Below are 19,838 nucleotides of genomic sequence, written 5' to 3'. Positions count from 1 at the left end.
GGTGATTGCAAATGGCAAGATTGCATTGTTTTATGGTTGAGTAATATTACAGTGTGTGTGTGTGTGTGCATGTGCGTGTGCGTGTGCGTGTGTGTGTGTATGGACATACATATACACACACACATACATTCATATAGGGCTTCTTCTTCGTTCACTCAGCTGTCAATGGACGCTTGCGCTGGCTGTTGGAAATAATGCCGCAATAAACACAGGAGTGCGTGTGTCCCGTGGAATTCTTGTTTTTGTATTCTCTTGGGTAGTATCCAGTAGTGCAATTACTGGATCATAGGAGAGTTCTGTTTTTAATTGTTTGAGGAACCTGCATACTGTTTTCCACAGGGGCCGCACCCATTTGCATTTCCACCAACGGTGCAAGAGGTTTCCTTAGTCTCCACATCCTCGCAAACACTTGCTTCTTGTGTCTTGGAGTGTAGCCATTCTGACAGGTGTGACGTGGTATCTCGTTGTAGTTTGGGGGAGCATCTTTTCATGTGTCTGTTGACGATCTGTTGTTGTCGTTGGAAAAGTGTCTGGTTATGTGTACTGCTCATTTGTAAACTGGGCTTTTTTGGAGGGGGGTGATGTTGACATGAATCAAGTTTTTAGACATTGTGAACACTAACCCTTTACTGGATTTGCCACATATTTCCAAATTTGTTCCCCCATTCCAGAGGTTGCCTTTCAGTTTTGACTCTTTCCTTTACTGTGCAAAAGCTTTGTAGGTTGAAGTAGTCCTCAAACTTTATTCTTGTTTTATTTCCCTTGGCTCAAGAGACATAAATAGTAAAATGTTGCTACAGCCAAAGTTACAGAAATGACGGCCTGTGCTCTCTTCAAGGATTTTTTTTTTTTATGGTTTCAAGCCTCACACTTAGGTCTTTAATTCATTTTGAGTTTATTTGTGTGTATGGTACAGAAATTGGTCCAGGTTCATTCTTTGGCATGTGGCTTGTCCAGTTGTCCCAACACCATTTGGTGAAGAGACTGCCTTTTCCCCACTGGATAGTCTTTCCTGTTTGTGGAAGATGAACTGACCATACAGTGGTGGATTGATGTCTGGGTTTGCGGTTCTATTCCACTGAGCAATGAGGCTATTTTGTACGCCAGTACCCACAATACTGTTTGGATACCACACACACACAAACACATACAAACACACACGCAGACACACACACACAATGAAATATTACGCAGCTCTAAACGAGAATGAGATCCTGCTATCTGCAACATCATGGATGTACCTAGATGGCATGAGGATAAGTGAAATAAGTCAGACAGAGAAAGACAAATCCTCTATGATTTCACTTCTGTGTAGAATGTAAAAAGGGGAATCAATGAACAAACAGAGCAAAAGCAGAAACACACCCATAAATGCAGAGATTTGACTCTTGCCAGAAGGGAGGGGAGGTGGGGGGATGGACAAAATGGGGGAAGGGGAGAGGGAAGTTCAGGGTTCCAGTTATAGAATGAATAAATCACAAGGCTCAAAGGTACAGCATAGGGAATCTAGCCTGTGGTATCGTAATAGCCTCATACATTAACAGATGGGAGCTACGCTTATGGCGATCACGGTGAAACATCCAGAGTTGTTGCATCACATATTACATTGTGTGTCACGTAGACCTCCGTTTAAGTAAACGTATCGAAGTTTAGGTTTCTATGTTATGAGTGGTAGTACTAACTAGAGATTGAAAGACTCAAAGTTCCCAAGGCCAACTTTGTTCCCACACTGGTCTTGCCTTGTTTAGGTCCATAATAACTAGCAAGACACTCCAAGCCTTCAGGGGCATTCAGCTACCCAAGGAGGGAGACTGTGATCAAAATGGTCCTGGTAGTTGTGCCTCTATTTCTCTATACGCTGCCTGAATATTTTCTTCCCTATGAGCTCCCACTCCTACATCACTCTTCGGCACGGTTCTGTGGCATTCCCCAACCTTTCAATCTGTAGCCTATGAAGCCATACACTCCTACAACAAGGATGGGCTCCAATGACCGAGGGTAGGGACCATGTCCTGCTCCTGGAGAACAAGCGAATTGGGAGTCTCACTCATCCACACAGTCACCTCAACATAGGCATGTTATCACCGATCCAGATGAAGCTCCCTTACTGATTTCACAAGTCAGACCTACCCCTGCCCAGCCCTGCAAGTACATGGGAAGGGCATCACAGATTTAGGAAAAGAGGTGGAGTGAGGAGACAGCTTGCCTTGGGCCATACATCTCTGATGTTCGGAATCTTCACCCCCACCTCCAATTCCTTGAGAGGATCTAAGCTATCCTCCCTCAGTTGGGGTGGAAGTAGGGGATATCATATTTCTATCTGCTGTAAACAGACTCTTCCCAGAAGCTCAAATGATTTTTAATCTCTCTCATCAGAAAATCTGAGGTATGCTCGCACCTTTAATGAAACCAACACACACAAAAGCAGAAAACTGATCACGACCCTCTTGAACTCTCTATTTGAATATGCCTTTCTAAACAACTCCCCTAATCCTGGGTCCTTCATTCCTGTCATTCACCTTTATCTCACTTGGCATAACCCCCCATATTCTGACATCTTTTCTCAAACTCGTATTCCTAACCAACTCAGTGTTGTTCTCCTTGAAACCTGGTCTCCTCTGCTAATTCGATTCTTACCCTCCTTCACTGTATTCATTAGACCCACTCCCCAGCCTTCTATTATTAAAACAGTTGCCTGCAAGATCAAGACAAAAAAGAAGGAAAGAAAGAAAGAAAGAAAGAAAGAAAGAAAGAAAGAAAGAAAACCAGAATTTAAATCGCATTTCTGTCACTTATCATATCCAAATAGGTCACTTCAATCTCTTTTGAGTTTCCAATTCTCCAGGGAAACAACCATTGGGCAAGGAGGTGAAACATAGGTTGACGGACCAGAGGGTGTTTTGAGGAATTAATCTCTGAGGTTCCCTAAATCTGGAGACTCTAAGTGCTTTTGATTTGGCCTCTGGAATAATGGAGAGTCCTTAAATGGCAGAAGTGGGGAAATTATTGGAAAAAAAAAGAAGAAATACCAAGGAAAAAAGAGAAGAAAGTCAAAAGGCAAAAACACAGTACAAAAAGTCATTGGAAAAAAAAAAAAACTCCAAAAAAACCCGAAAAGCTTCCTAGAACTAGACAAGGATACTAGCCCAAAGGGAAACCAGCCTGGGAACTTAGGCAACAGAGAATCATATAGCAATATCCTCGAAATAGAGAGTGAGTTTAGTTAATGTAACATGGTCTACAACTAGATATCCTTCCCTTACAGAAAACTCATTTGTCTCAAGAAGAGGGGATATCACTACATGTAAGGAGTTGCCTGACGACATCTTGCTTTTTATGGAAAAGCCTTGACACCATGGCCATAGCCTAAAATCTCGGATGGTAAAAACAAGGGACTAGTTACCACTGCACTAATGACTTTGGTTGGCACCAGTGGTCAAATATATGAGGCCAAATGCTTGGACTAACCTGGGTTCTTAAGCAAACCCTAAATTAGTGTTCCGACATCATTACTTTTGACATTCTGAGTTGATCTGCGCTAGGATCTGTATCTTCATCTCAGTGCTGCTGAGGAACCAGGGAATGGATGTGGAAGCTTCACGGGCTGATGGGCAAAGCCCCTCAGCTACCCGTTAACTATGGAATCATGGTCGAGTCATCAACCTCCCTGAACCACAGTTGCCAAAGTAATAAAATGTAGGCTACAACAGCACAGCTACTTGGCAAAGCTATACAATGACTATATAACTGAACAGATGTTACCCATAGGATATAGTGTCTGGTCCAGTGTAGAACACGCAACAACTGCTTTTGTTCTCTGCGTTCCCTTAGGAGACACATATTTTCAGTTCATTCATTCCCTTCCCTTTCCTTTCATTATCCGTTTCATTTCATTTCATTCCTTTATACTTTAAGAGTGAGTGCCCACAGAAATCGGGAAAGATATCCCAAGGAGGCTGTGAGCGCAAAACCCGACATGGGGCTTGAACTCACAAACCTGAGTTGAAATCAAGAGTCACACCCTTAACCGACTGAGCCACCCGGGTGCCCCAGCAAATGTCATTTTTACAAATCCACAAAAATCCTACCTGGCTATAGAATCTTCCTCAGCATTCTTATCTGCTCCTAAAGAAGAAAGCAAAATACAGGTTAAATCAACAATCGAAAAATAGAGGAAAATTACAAGTGTACGGCTTATGATTTGTTAAAAAGTATTGCTTTGGGACCTCACCTGGAAACCACACTACACTGAATGGTAATTATACCATTCGTAGGCTTAAAGCACTAAGAAATCTTACTTTCTCCTCTATATTGACCAAGAGCAAGAATGGGTTTTATCAGAATTTGACACCTACAGGGGAACTGATGTTTACAATGGCCATCACTGACCGACACTGTGACACTGGAGGAAACTGGTATCGTTAGGAGAATGATTATCATGAGCTGACAATGTCAGACTGAAACTAGCATGATTTTTCTGGACTTCCACTACTAGAGGAGTTGAAAGAGAGTATCTTTATTTTGCTGTAACACGGCAGAACTTCCCCAGCTCTTCAGCAGACACTCTTCAGTTTTAGGAGGAAACACCCCCTCACAAAGTGTGCTCTATAGCTATTGTACTTTGCAGCATGGCCAAACCATAGCAAACAGACTCTCCCTCGTCTTATTTCCAATGGCAACGTAAGAAGGAAAGATTTGGCATTCCACTTTGATATAGTTCTAACCTCTTGAGGCTGTCTCCTTCCATTGCTAGAGAGTCTATCTAGACCCACCGCACATCACAGAGGAGGATGATCCCAATGTGAGTGCTCTGTAGTGGTTCATGAGGTCATTTTTCTCAACCCTCCCCATTAGGTGACACACATCTAGAGAAATCATACTTTTTGTCATGGAAGGCAGAGGTCATCAGATCCTCTACTGATGAGCAACTAAACAAAACAAAGGGCAAAGAATATCTTGAATGCCTACATTCAATTACCAGGATATTTTCACTTTCTAAACATTCAAAGACATCCACTCTATGATTCTAACTACATGACACCTGGAAAGAGCAAGGCTATGGAGCTAAGGGTTGGGGTGAATGTAGGGAGAAACGGGCACAGCACAGAGGACTTTTCAGGCAGTGGAACTCTTTCACACGGTACCACAAAGGTGGATTCACATCATTACACATGTTAAGACTCATAGAATGTATAACACCAAGGCTGAACACTAATGCAAATTAGAGACTTGGCCTCCAAATGAAGAGTTCGTGTCCAGAGAAAATGCGCCACTGTTGTCAGGGTGCCTGGGTGGCTCAGTTGGTTCAGCGTCCAACTCTGGATCTGAGCTCAGGTCATGATCTCACAGTTCATGGGATCAAGTCCTGCATCAGGCTCTGGGCTGACAGCACAGGATTCTTTCCCCCCTCTCCCTCTGCCCCTTGGCTGCTCACACGCATGCATGCTCTCTCGCTCAAAACTCAACCAAGGAACTGAAAAAAAAAATTCCTACTCAAAATGGACCACTGTCGTGCAAGATGTTAACAACAGGAGAGGCTAGGCGTGTACGGGAGCATGGTATGGTATATGGAGACTCTCTGTACTTCCTATTATATTTTGCTGTGAACTTAAAACTGATGTAAAACATCAGGCTTACTAAATGTATGAAACAACAAAAACAACAAAATATGGTTTCCATTGAAGCTACTCTTAGCATATACTAACTCATGATACAGTCACCTTGAACATTAAAATAGAGATCAAAGTAACACAATAGGGGTACTGTCTCCCATTTGGAAGTATATGAAAATGCATAAACAAAACACAAAAATACCACAGTTACTTGTATACTTAGGCAACAAAACAATTGATGAATATGATCCAAAATCTTATACCTATAAACAGGGGTTCAGCACCATAGGAATCAAACCTGGGTTTTCCATATAATTACGAGACTTTCATTCTAATTTTAAATCAAAAATCATTATGTTGATCATACCTCAGAATCATAATGAAAGCTTAATCACATAAAAAAAAAGATTATAATGACCTCATATTGCCCTAGTAATTTTTATACAAATACCTACTTCATATGGATGATGAAACTGAAACCAGTACCATGGTAACCATCATGTTACTTGCTAGTAAAACAAAATTTGAAGACACCACCAAAAATGACGTCAGGGCTATAATTCCTATGCAGAACAGATTTCATCCAGCAGGCCAAAGATGGCTACCCTCAGAACATCCTACTTGAATGACTGGCCCTTGGTTGTTCCCTGGGATCTTGGATTTAAGGAGGGTTCCCACCATTCCCTAGCTGGTTAAGAGTGGTTCACTGTGCCTAAGTGCTGGTACAAGCAATGTCCTTAAGGCTGTACACTTGATTTCCTTGGTGGAAACCTGGAATTTTGGGACATGCTAAGGAGAAGATGCCTATGTGATTAGCATTTGATGAAAACCTCGGGCACTGAGTATCCATAAGCCTCGTACTGGCAGACAACATTTCACTTGTGCTGTCCTAATTTCATGCTGGAGGAATTTAGCACATCCTGCTAACTCCATAGAGAAAGGATTGCTGGAAGCCTGCGCTTGGTTTCCTCTGGTCTTCACCCCATGCACCATTGCTCGGTGCTCATTGGCCTTTCTAGCCTGTCCCCATACCAAGCCACACGCATGACTACAACTATATGCTGAGTCCTGTGAGCTCTTCTAGTGAATAATCAAATCTGGGTGTCATTGGGATGCCTCTAACACAACTGCATTATATGGAATTTTATTGTTTCGGTTGATGTCTTTCACGTGGTTACAGTCAGAAGGTTATGTCACAGAATACCTTTCCTGGAATCTCTTTTCTTGGTGTTTGCCTTGAAAATTCCTACATCCCTACATATCCATTTGAAGAAAGGTTTAAAAGGAATAGATGAAATCATGATGTCAGAAAGTGTGAAACAAGCAACAATCTTATTTTACTCTGAAAAAAAAAAAAAAACAGAGAGAGAGAGCAAATCCTGGTGATTGCCCCTATGTTCTACCATATAAAAGTTCTCTGAAATATGAAAAGTCAGTTAATTTTCTCCAACTACCTAGGACTTAGTTCATTTTTCTGGCAGATAGGAATCAAAGAAGTAACAGGGATCATTCTACAACAATCAGAACTGTCAGACAGAATATGAAAACATACTACTGATTATAGTGTTCTTTTGTTTCTTTTCCTTATGTTCCTAGAACATTAAAAATATAGTTCACCTATTAAAGGCAGTTATCGCCAAAATAATCAAAACTCACAAATACGGCATCCAAAATGTCAGATGAGCTATCTTGATGTCTCCCTATCTGACCCTCCTTCCAATTCTCTTATTTTGCCCTAAATGATACTACCGTATGAAGTACCCCCATTTTATATGGCATTAACGTATATACATTTATCACTGACTACAAATGCTTATGTTCGTTCACCCATGGTAGTTAGGACATAACTCTGCATCATCAGCTAGGTCAGTCCTTAATGTCTTGCCAACAGTGAGGATCACAGTAAGAGTGGGGACATTCGGGGATACTACTCTGACAAATTCTGGTACGAGAAGCTCACCTGATAGTGTTGCTGCATTTCAAATAGTCTGCTCTTCCCTTTAAAGGACTAGTGTATTTTACCACCTTCCAGTAGAAACACAATACACACCGGCTTACTTTCCTTCATTTACTCCCTGTAGTCTCCGCCATTCACATCATTCCCTGTTTGGCTCGTCTCTTCTTTCCTGAGGTTCCTTAGGCCTTCCAGTGTGTTGAAAGGGAACTAGCCATTTAGGTCCTTTGGTGGCACTCTCAATTTAATCTGTTGCTGACACCACATACGATATGCAACTTATCTCCTTTTCACATCTCTTTCTCTTTCCTATGCACTTAACAGGCCGTTTTCTTTAGATATTAGAATATATCAGTATTCCTGTTTGAAATCAACATTCTGTCAAATGACCTTTGAATAAAATACAGTTCTTACCTTCTACTTGTCCATTTAATACACGTTGCCCTTTCTGATCCACAGCTCCAGAGACATGAGGAACATCTTTGTTGGGCTTCTCAGACACACACTGTTAAAAGGAGCATCAGTAATGAGTTGCGTGAAGACTTCCTAATCCTTTTCCAAGAAAATATCTGAATTTATGATTTTAATAACTATCAGACTTACAAATAAGAAAACCGTATTGAACACCAAAACATTTAAATACAAAACCTCATATATGCTCTCTTGATTCAGCGTCCCTTTGAATCTTCATTTGGCTATTGACTCTCTAAACTGATCATGGAAGGCCAGAATAAATACTTTCAAAGGCAGAAGCCTGGCTTGTATGCAGATTTCAAAAAGGAACTAACAAAACCCCTTCCTTTGCATTCCTGACCAAAATAAAAGGACATTTGAAATAAGTTTTGAAACAAAATCTTTAAAAGTGTACTTGCTATAAATGAAAACTGCTTCTAATAAAATGGCAGACATTTGTTTCAGTGTCAATTCATACCTCACATGATCAGAAACTTTGGAGTATATCATGTTGTGTATCAACAAAACACTGTCGTAGCTGCTGCTTCGTTTAGGTAAACAGAGGCTTGACCTTTTTCTTGACGAAAGAAGGGTTGGATCGAATGGCAAAGTAGTAAGAAAAACTTTTCTTAAAATTATGATGAACTAGTAGCAGAAACAATGTAGATATAGGTATGGAACTCTTCAGAATGTGTAGTAAGCATTCAAACGGCAAGTATAAGTACATGTATGTCTTAGTCACCTAAAATGTGCCAAGCACTCATTTCACTATGCACATTTTCTTTTTTACACACAACAACAATAATAATGATTATGATGATGGAGTGAGCCTTCCTACAGCTTGGTCACTCTAAGACGTTGGAGTAAAATGATGATCCGTGGTCCTCTCTGTCCAGAATGTCCCTCGCCACGGTCTACACGACTGGTCCTTCTCATCTTTCACTTGGCACCTTTTGCCACTCTCAGATCTTTTCTGACTACCAAAATTCCCACTCCCACTCTCATCCTCATCCTCACTACAAACGCCCCCAATATTCTCTCAACTAACATTGTCCATTCCCTACCGATGAAGCCTTTATAGTGACTTATAACAGATTGCTGTTGACTTACTTTTCTGCTCCGACCACAACAACCTAAACCCTCCACTTGTACACTCAGTAGCTAACTGCTTGGTACGTACTCAGTATACAAGGACCAATTAATTAAGGTCAAAACATTTACACTAATCTCACTGAGAAGATCTCAAAAGTACCAAATCACTATACCGTTGGCCCTTGAACAAAGCAAGGGTTACGGGCTCTGATGGCCATGCACTCGAAAATCCACAAATATCTTTTGAAACCTCAAAACCAAATCAAAAAAACAAAAATTCCTACCGAATTTCCTACTTTAAAAGCAGTCACACTTAAAAAGCAAAAAGTATATATGTATTGAAAACCAGAACATTAAAGCAGAATCGCTTGTATATGCTCTCTAGGTCTAATCTACCTTTTCGGCCTAGTTTGGCCATTGACTCTGTAAACTGAGCATGGGAGGTCAGAGTTAGGATAACGGAATGCTGAGCTCACCAACAATATACACAGTCGGTTAATGCATGTTTTCCCTGTTATATGTATTACATACTGTATTTTTACACTATAAACTGAAGGAAAGGTTACTAAGAAACTCGTAAGGAAGGGGTGCTGGGTGGCACTGTCGGTTCAGGGTCAGGCTCTTGACTTTGGCTCAGGTCATGATCTATACTTCCTGAGTTGAACGCTGACAGTGTGGAGCCTGATGAAAATTCTCTCTCTGCCCCCACTTCCCTACTCACGTGCTCTGTCCTCTCTCTCTCTCCCAAAATGAATAATTAAAAAAAAACCAAGATGCAAAAGAAAATCATAAGGAAGAGAAAATATGTTTACAGGATGGTACTGTATTCATTGAAAAAAATCTGTATGTATGTGGACTCCCACAGTCCAAACGCATCTTGTTCAAGGGTCAAATGTATACCTTTATGATGTCATCGCTAAGAGCTTACGGGAACTTATTATAGACCCAAATGAGAACATCAAAAACCCATTCTAACTTTGCCATTCTTTTCTGGACACAAGGGCCATTTTATTGGCCTTTGAACATCTTCCCATGGAAAACAAGTATTCTTTGGGGGGCCTGGGTGACTTAGTCGATTAGGCACCCAACTTTGCAATTGCGAAAAGCAAAGCAAAAGGTGGAGGGGGGAGTTAAGATGGCAGGGGAGGGGATCAGAATTTCCCTTGTCCCTCAAACACAGCAGTATTGAGGTCACAACACTTGGAATACCAGGGATACAGGCTGCAGAGGGACAGAAAAATCTCCGCAGGTGCAGAGTGACAGCTTGGCGGGACAGAAGGGTGTGTATGAGAATTGGGAGAAATAAAATGGGCAGCACAGGCATGCAGTGGGGGAAGGCCTTTGGTGGAGAAACGAAAGGAAGGTAGAGAGAGAGAGGCTGTGGCAAGTGCATTTGGATATGAGAAAGCCTGTCCGGACCACAGACGAAGGAGAGGTCCAGAGAGCCAGTTTCTACTTTGGAAAACAGCCGTAGAGGGTAAAAAACAGAATTTTCAAGGTGGCCACACTTTCTCTCGACCAAAGCTACCACCTCCCATGCCTGGTGGGGAGGGAGCCGCCCCTAGGCTTGGTAGCAATCTCAGGGCTATACTGGGAGAGAACACCTTGAGTATGGTGGAAAGGGGAGGTATTGCCCTGCCCAAGGGAAAAAGACCGTGCAGGCACGAGCCAGAGGCCCTCTGTCCACTGGGCAGAGTGGCGCAACTCCACTACCAGGTCCGAGCAAAGCGGGATCCTACAGGGTTTTGAATCCCAGCTCAGTACTCAGGTGGCACAGGGGACTGTGCAGCAAGGCAAGCCGGCTCCCCAGGCTATTCCGTGAGGATAGCCTAAACAGTGAGTTTTGAGACACCTCGTGTGGGCAGGATAGATGGGGTGTCGCCATGTCTCTCCCCATGACCAACATCGTGGGGCTTCAGGGAATGGACAGTGAGCCTCAGTGAAGGCAGGCCCATTACACCAAACCCTGACACTCTGTGCCTCGTAACTGCTTCTCTATAGGAGTGAGACTGACACTGATGGGACCAGATAGCCCCTGCTCTAGACCAGCACAGCCACCAGTCCCAGGCACCAAGAGACAACTCTCCTCCGGTTTTCTATCTTAGTTTGTTTGTTTGTTTGTTTGTTTGTTTGTTTGTTTTCGTTTGAGTTATTATTCTTTTGTCTTTCCTTTTCTTTTTTAATGTTTATTTCTTCATTTTGAGAGAGAGAGTGAGTGATCAAGCAGAAGAGATGCAGAGAGAGGGAGAGAGAGAGAATCTGAGCAGGATCCATGCTCTCACTGCAGAACCTGTTGGGGGTTTCGAACCCACCAACAGCGACAACATGACGTGAGCCAAATTCAAGAGTCAGACGCTTCACCTACTGAGCCACCCAGGCACCCATCTTTTCTTTCCTTTGCTTTCCCTTTCTTCTCTTTTCCCTTTTTTCTCTTTCTACTCTCCTCTTTCCCCTTCTCCCTTTGGAAACAGCCTAGTAGTCTCGAGTTGACGTGGGTCAAAGCTAATTATATATCTACATTTATCTCTATATCTTAATATATACCTATATATCTATACACAGATATATCTATAGATATATCTATAGATATTTTTTTCCTTTGATCCTCTGTTCTGGTTCTTTGTTTGTTTGATTGTGCATTTTCTCTATACTTTTCTCGATCTCCTTCTTCATTTTCCTCCCTCTCTTTCTGGATTAAGCCCTATAGCTCCTTTGAGTCACTTCCTGGTCTTTTTTTCAACTCCAGTCATTTCTCTTTTTGTTTGGGCTAAGGATTCTTCCCCATCTTCTTCCCCTTTTTTCCAGGATTACTTCAACAAACAAATCAAAGCACACCTGTTGGAAGGCCCAAACCGCCACTCCAAGTAGCGAGAACAGCAGCCAAAGACGCACCGAAAGAGTGCACACAACACACTCAAAAAAAATTTGTTCAACTGCCAGGCCCTGGACAGTGTAGGAGCTCTTTTTATTACAGTAGTACTCGCAGGTGTGGGACACAGAACAAGCTATTAACACACATAAAGGGCAGGAATCTAGCCAAAACGACGAAATCGCAGAATTCCCCTCAAAAAAATTCCGGGAAGAAAGGACAGCCAGAGAAGGGCTCAAAAGAGACAGAAACCATATATGTGAGCACATTTTTGGAATGACACTCATAAGACGCATAGTTGCGCTTGAAACCACGCATAGAAGACAGCAGACAATCTACTGCTTCAGAGATCAAGGACCTAAGGAATCGTCACGATGAACGCTGAACATGAAATGGTGTAAAGGAGATACAAAGTAAACTAGATGCAGTGACAGCATGGACGGGAGAAGCAGCAGACAGAATCGGTGAAACAGAAGATACAATTGTGGACAAAGACGAAGCAGGGAAAGGAAAGGAAGGAAATGACTAGATCACGAGGCAGGTAGTAGAGACCTAGGTGATTCAGTGAGATGAAATATTAGCCAGATCCTAGGAGTCCCAGAAGAAGAAGAGTGAGAGAAAGGGGCAGAAGGTTTTTTTTGAACAACTTATAGCTGAGAGCTTCCCTCATCTGGGGAAGGAAACGGGCATCCAAGTCCTGGCGGCACAGAGAATTCCTTTCCAAATCAACAAACCCAGGTCAACACCACGACATGCCATAGCGAAACTAGAAAACTACAAAGATAAGGAGAGGATTCTGAAATCAGCTAGGGACAAACGGGTCTTAATCGACAAGGGAAGACACATAAGGGTAGCAGCAGACCTGTCCAAAGAAACTTGGCAGGGCAGAAGGGAGGGGTAGGAAACGGTCAATGTGCTGAATGGGAACATCTGCGGCGAAGAATCCCTTCCCAGGCAAGGCTGACATTTAGAACAGAAAGAGAGAGAAAGGCTTTCCCAGACAAACAAAACCTAATGGAGTTCATGACCACTAAACCAGCCCTGCGGGAGATCCTAACGGGCGACTCTGTGAGTGGAAAGCAGCAGAGACTACAAAGGACCAGAGGCCTCACCAAAAGCATGAAACCTTCAGATAACACAATGACACTAAATCCATATCTTTAACTAATCACTCTGAATGGGAATGGACTCAATGCCGCAATCAAAAGACACAGGGAATCAGAATGGGTAAAACACAAAACAAAACCAAACAACAAGATCCATCTATATGTTGTCAACAAGACACTGATTTTAGACCCCAGGACACCTCCAGGTTCAAAGAGAAGGTATGGGGAACCACCTATCATGCTACTAGAAGTCAAAAGAAAGCTGGAGTCGCCACACTTCCACCAGACAGACTAGATTTTAAACCAGAGACTGTAGTAACAGATTCAGAAGGGCATTGGATCATAATTAAGGGGTCTATCCATCAAGAGGAGCTAACAATTGCAAGTGTTTATGCCCCCAAAGTGAAACGCCCACACATATGAATCGATTACTCACAAACATGATTAAATGTATACATACAAATACCATGATTGTAGACGACTTTAAGACTCCACTCATGGCAAAAGGCGGATCGTCAAGGCAGAAAATCAGTAAGGAAACACAGACCCAATGTGTCATTGGACCAGATGTATTCAGATATACATAGATATATATTGGCCTCATATATATACATTTATATACATGGATATCAACACCGATATATTAAGATCTTTTCATCCAACAGCAGTAGAACGCACATTCTTCTTAAGTGCACATAGAACATTCTCCAATGTCTCCAAGTGACATCCTGGGTCACAAAACAGCCCTCCACAAATATAAAAGGACTGAGATCATACCTTGCATATTGTCAGATCACAACAACGAGCACTTGCTCATTCTTTCTCACTCTCCCTCCCTTTCCAAGAGAAATGCAAACATTTCAAAAACATTTATCTCAGCCCCTTCCAAGAAAGAGAAAAACAAGGATAATAAACCTTGTGGGGCAACGAGCCCTGGATGGAAACCACACACAGACAGTAGAATTCCATAACCAATATGTTGACAATGGAGTTGACAGACAGTGATGTACTAAAAGAACAGACACTAAAGAAATAGTTTCTGCAAGGACAAATTAGGGTAGGGGTAAACCATTAAAAACGAGCCCGGTGCGGGGAACACATATGTGGCACAGTCAGTTCAGCATCCACCTTCAGCTCATGAGTCATGATCTCACGGTTTGTGGTTATCAGCCCCACGTTGAGCTCTGTGTTGACAGCTCGGAGCCTGCAGCCTGCTTTGGATTCTGTGTGTCTCTCTGTCTCTGCCCCTACCCCGCTTGCACTCTGTGTCTCTCTCTGTCTCAAAAATAAATAAACTTTGAAAAAAAATTAAAAATACCGTAATAAGCATGGGTTGAGAAGAGGGAAAAAGGAAAAAAACAAAACAAAACAAAACAAATGACCAATCAATCAAGCATGAGCTTAAGACAAAAAAGAAAAGGAAAAATGTGAGCCAAAGAAGGTAAGTGGAAACAACATACATTTTTCAACAGGTACATAAGTAGGATTGGGAATATACTATGAAAAATAGTCCCTTTTAAACCTTTTAAAGATATATGTCTTTATATATGTGTGATATATATATATATATATATATATATATATATATATGTGTGTGTGTGTGTGTGTGTACGTATAGGTGTACATAAATATGTATACATATAAGTGTGTATTTATATATAAGTGTAAATATATGTGTATATATGTGTATATTATATATATCTCTACCTATATCTATCTATCTATCTATATCTATCTATCTATCTATCTATATCCATATCCATCTATGTATCTATGTATATAATATTTATGTAAAAGAGAGGCTTTGATTCACAGTATATCCCTAATAATACTGACTCTTATCACTCTACAGTTATCTGGTTATAAATACTGTAATAAAGAATTTAATTTTTTTCACTATAAATAAATTGTTCAATTCCTGGCATCTATCGCTTCCGAAAAGCTAGAAATTATTACTAGACTAACAAAAGAACAGAAAAAGAGAGGTTCCTAACACGTCAACATTCACTATGGAGAAAGAATTGGGAATGAGAATTCTAGGAAGAAATGGGAACCTTTAAAGGATGTAGGTAATGGGACACAGATGGGGTTAAACCAACAAAGGCTGAGGACTTTTTCCCTGCACTTCTAAGCTCACAATGGGAGGATACTAAAAATATACTGTAACCTTCTTTCTTATGTAACTCCTGATTGCCTCAATAGAATTCATTTGCGTGTATACATGTTAAACACTAAAACGGAATATAAACTGAAGCCTGACTTTTTAAATTCACATATTTAATTGTGATATATCATGCGTATTTTGTTACTTTTCAAACTCCATTCTACGGAATTCCATTTCCCTACTCATTTGTTCACATTCAAAAACCATGACATTGCTTCTTCCAAGCAAGACTTTATTTTAGGAGCTCCAGGAGTCAAACCAGTGCGTTTCCTAACCTCCAGGAGCTTATCATGATTTAGGGGCTTTGAAATGAATACTGAAATAAATATCAGATGTCTGAAACTTTAAATTTTAGAATCTGACACAAGGACTAGGAGGAGATAGTGTTCAAAGCTAGAATGGGCAAGATTTCTGAAATTAGAAATTTGACACCTTGGCTATGAAGAGCCTCTGCCCATAGAGCTACTCTTTTCAGCAAAATACGTATTCTCCGGGGAGATGCACAATTTTAACTTACTCTTCATGGAGTTATTTCAAAACTACAGGGGAACACCTTTGTAAGGTAAATGTTGAGAAATAATGTAAACATCTAGATTTCTACATTTTCTAATATGGTTTTATTCTAAATGTAGAACAAAGGATAGAGCCAAAGGAAAATCCTGTATCTCACCAAAATAAAACTTGCCCGGGGCGGGGGGCAACCTACAATAGATACTTGGACCCAATCACGTTTCATTTAGGCGTGAGTATTATCAGTCATGTTACGATCACAGTAAGAATCCTTATCCTTAAGCAAACGTCATATTGCCTCCATTGTGGGAAAGCTTTTCCCAATATAATTTGACGGTCATTATATATTTTCCAGCCCATTCTTTTATCAGCCTCCACCTGTAGGATTTACCAAAGTACAACAAAACAAAACAAAACATTCAACGCGTCATGTATCTGTAAAGTGGTTTGTTCTTGCCAACTTCCCATGACACACATAAAATGATGATACACAGGCTCCTCTTAAATTTTCAGAGTGAATAAGGGAGAAAACTCAATTCAGAGCAGGAAAGTGAGTTTCACAGGAGGGTACTTTACCTTGGTACCAAAATCTAAGTCTTGGCTAGATGAGGTAGACCATGAATCGTCAGGACCAGGTTTGTCGGAAAGCCTTTAGAGCAAAAAAATACAACAAACACATGTTCATTCATTTAAAAACAAAATTTAAAAAAGTTAAGGGAAAGGGCACCTATCTGTTTATTCCACGAAGTTTCTTGGTATAATGAAAAGTTGGCCTCTGGTTTTGTCATTAAGTTTTATTTTAATTCCAGTAATAGGAACATCCAGAGTTATAGTAGTTTAAGTTGTACAAAATAGTGATTCACCAACTCCATACTCACCCCGTGCTCATCATGACAAGGGCACTCCTTCATCCCCATCATCTCTTTCACCCCTCCCACCACTCACCTCCTCTCCACAACCATCCGTTTCTTCTCTGCAGGTAAGAGCCTATTTCTTGGTTTGTCTCCCCTTTTGTTTCCTCCCTTTGCTCGTTTGTTGCTTCTTAAGGGCTACATGAGTAAAATCATATGGTATTTGTCTTTCCCTGACTTTGCTTACCATACTGCCCTCAGGCTCCATCCAGGTGATTGCAAATGGCAAGATTGCATTGTTTTATGGTTGAGTAATATTACAGTGTGTGTGTGTGTGTGCATGTGCGTGTGCGTGTGCGTGTGTGTGTGTATGGACATACATATACACACACACATACATTCATATAGGGCTTCTTCTTCGTTCACTCAGCTGTCAATGGACGCTTGCGCTGGCTGTTGGAAATAATGCCGCAATAAACACAGGAGTGCGTGTGTCCCGTGGAATTCTTGTTTTTGTATTCTCTTGGGTAGTATCCAGTAGTGCAATTACTGGATCATAGGAGAGTTCTGTTTTTAATTGTTTGAGGAACCTGCATACTGTTTTCCACAGGGGCCGCACCCATTTGCATTTCCACCAACGGTGCAAGAGGTTTCCTTAGTCTCCACATCCTCGCAAACACTTGCTTCTTGTGTCTTGGAGTGTAGCCATTCTGACAGGTGTGACGTGGTATCTCGTTGTAGTTTGGGGGAGCATCTTTTCATGTGTCTGTTGACGATCTGTTGTTGTCGTTGGAAAAGTGTCTGGTTATGTGTACTGCTCATTTGTAAACTGGGCTTTTTTGGAGGGGGGTGATGTTGACATGAATCAAGTTTTTAGACATTGTGAACACTAACCCTTTACTGGATTTGCCACATATTTCCAAATTTGTTCCCCCATTCCAGAGGTTGCCTTTCAGTTTTGACTCTTTCCTTTACTGTGCAAAAGCTTTGTAGGTTGAAGTAGTCCTCAAACTTTATTCTTGTTTTATTTCCCTTGGCTCAAGAGACATAAATAGTAAAATGTTGCTACAGCCAAAGTTACAGAAATGACGGCCTGTGCTCTCTTCAAGGATTTTTTTTTTTTATGGTTTCAAGCCTCACACTTAGGTCTTTAATTCATTTTGAGTTTATTTGTGTGTATGGTACAGAAATTGGTCCAGGTTCATTCTTTGGCATGTGGCTTGTCCAGTTGTCCCAACACCATTTGGTGAAGAGACTGCCTTTTCCCCACTGGATAGTCTTTCCTGTTTGTGGAAGATGAACTGACCATACAGTGGTGGATTGATGTCTGGGTTTGCGGTTCTATTCCACTGAGCAATGAGGCTATTTTGTACGCCAGTACCCACAATACTGTTTGGATACCACACACACACAAACACATACAAACACACACGCAGACACACACACACAATGAAATATTACGCAGCTCTAAACGAGAATGAGATCCTGCTATCTGCAACATCATGGATGTACCTAGATGGCATGAGGATAAGTGAAATAAGTCAGACAGAGAAAGACAAATCCTCTATGATTTCACTTCTGTGTAGAATGTAAAAAGGGGAATCAATGAACAAACAGAGCAAAAGCAGAAACACACCCATAAATGCAGAGATTTGACTCTTGCCAGAAGGGAGGGGAGGTGGGGGGATGGACAAAATGGGGGAAGGGGAGAGGGAAGTTCAGGGTTCCAGTTATAGAATGAATAAATCACAAGGCTCAAAGGTACAGCATAGGGAATCTAGCCTGTGGTATCGTAATAGCCTCATACATTAACAGATGGGAGCTACGCTTATGGCGATCACGGTGAAACATCCAGAGTTGTTGCATCACATATTACATTGTGTGTCACGTAGACCTCCGTTTAAGTAAACGTATCGATAGTTTAGGTTTCTATGTTATGAGTATGAGTGTAGTACTAACTAGAGATTGAAAGACTCAAAGTTCCCAAGGCCAACTTTGTTCCCACACTGGTCTTGCCTTGTTTAGGTCCATAATAACTAGCAAGACACTCCAAGCCTTCAGGGGCATTCAGCTACCCAAGGAGGGAGACTGTGATCAAAATGGTCCTGGTAGTTGTGCCTCTATTTCTCTATACGCTGCCTGAATATTTTCTTCCCTATGAGCTCCCACTCCTACATCACTCTTCGGCACGGTTCTGTGGCATTCCCCAACCTTTCAATCTGTAGCCTATGAAGCCATACACTCCTACAACAAGGATGGGCTCCAATGACCGAGGGTAGGGACCATGTCCTGCTCCTGGAGAACAAGCGAATTGGGAGTCTCACTCATCCACACAGTCACCTCAACATAGGCATGTTATCACCGATCCAGATGAAGCTCCCTTACTGATTTCACAAGTCAGACCTACCCCTGCCCAGCCCTGCAAGTACATGGGAAGGGCATCACAGAGATTTAGGAAAAGAGGTGGAGTGAGGAGACAGCTTGCCTTGGGCCATACATCTCTGATGTTCGGAATCTTCACCCCCACCCCCAATTCCTTGAGAGGATCTAAGCTATCCTCCCTCAGTTGTCTTCGGGTGGAAGGAATTGGGGATATCATATTTCTATCTGCTGTAAACAGACTCTTCCCAGAAGCTCAAATGATTTTTAATCTCTCTCATCAGAAAATCTGAGTTTTTATGCTCGCACCTTTAATGAAACCAACACACACAAAAGCAGAAAACTGATCACGACCCTCTTGAACTCTCTATTTGAATATGCCTTTCTAAAACAACTCCCCTAATCCTGGGTCCTTCATTCCTGTCATTCACCTTTATCTCACTTGGCATAACCCCCCATATTCTGACATCTTTTCTCAAAACTCGTATTCCTAACCAACTCAGTGTTGTTCTCCTTGAAACCTGGTCTCCTCTGCTAATTCGATTCTTACCCTCCTTCACTGTATTCATTAGACCCACTCCCCAGCCTTCTATTATTAAAACAGTTGCCTGCAAGATCAAGACAAAAAAGAAGGAAAGAAAGAAAGAAAGAAAGAAAGAAAGAAAGAAAGAAAGAAAACCAGAATTTAAATCGCATTTCTGTCACTTATCATATCCAAATAGGTCACTTCAATCTCTTTTGAGTTTCCAATTCTCCAGGGAAACAACCATTGGGCAAGGAGGTGAAACATAGGTTGACGGACCAGAGGGTGTTTTGAGGAATTAATCTCTGAGGTTCCCTAAATCTGG

General features: G+C 41.5%; 1 protein-coding gene and 1 long non-coding RNA gene across 2 annotated transcripts in view; one reads left to right on the top strand and one right to left on the bottom strand.

Annotated features, from left to right (window-relative positions):
- LOC102955594 (ankyrin repeat domain-containing protein 26-like) overlaps positions 1–17,189 on the bottom strand; it is a 103,046-nt gene extending 85,857 nt beyond the window's left edge. Inside the window, exons 1-3 of the mRNA XM_042977189.1 lie at positions 16,337–17,189; positions 7,981–8,071; positions 4,089–4,125 (exon numbers count right to left, since the gene is read on the bottom strand). The gene's annotated coding sequence lies outside the window, so the exon portion shown is untranslated. The remainder of the gene's footprint in view (positions 1–4,088; positions 4,126–7,980; positions 8,072–16,336) is intronic.
- Positions 10,103–13,023, top strand: LOC122236321. The gene is made up of 3 exons (XR_006214389.1): positions 10,103–10,588; positions 11,316–11,441; positions 11,917–13,023. It is a non-coding gene; the product is annotated as an uncharacterized LOC122236321 (long non-coding RNA).
- Positions 17,190–19,838: the final 2,649 nt, after the last annotated feature.

This window comes from Panthera tigris (assembly GCF_018350195.1).
Source record: "Panthera tigris isolate Pti1 chromosome F3 unlocalized genomic scaffold, P.tigris_Pti1_mat1.1 chrF3_random_Un_scaffold_83, whole genome shotgun sequence".
NCBI classification, from domain to species: Eukaryota; Metazoa; Chordata; class Mammalia; order Carnivora; family Felidae; genus Panthera; species Panthera tigris.
Note: the sequence above shows the minus strand (reverse complement) of the source record. Positions and strands in the feature narration are given on the sequence as shown.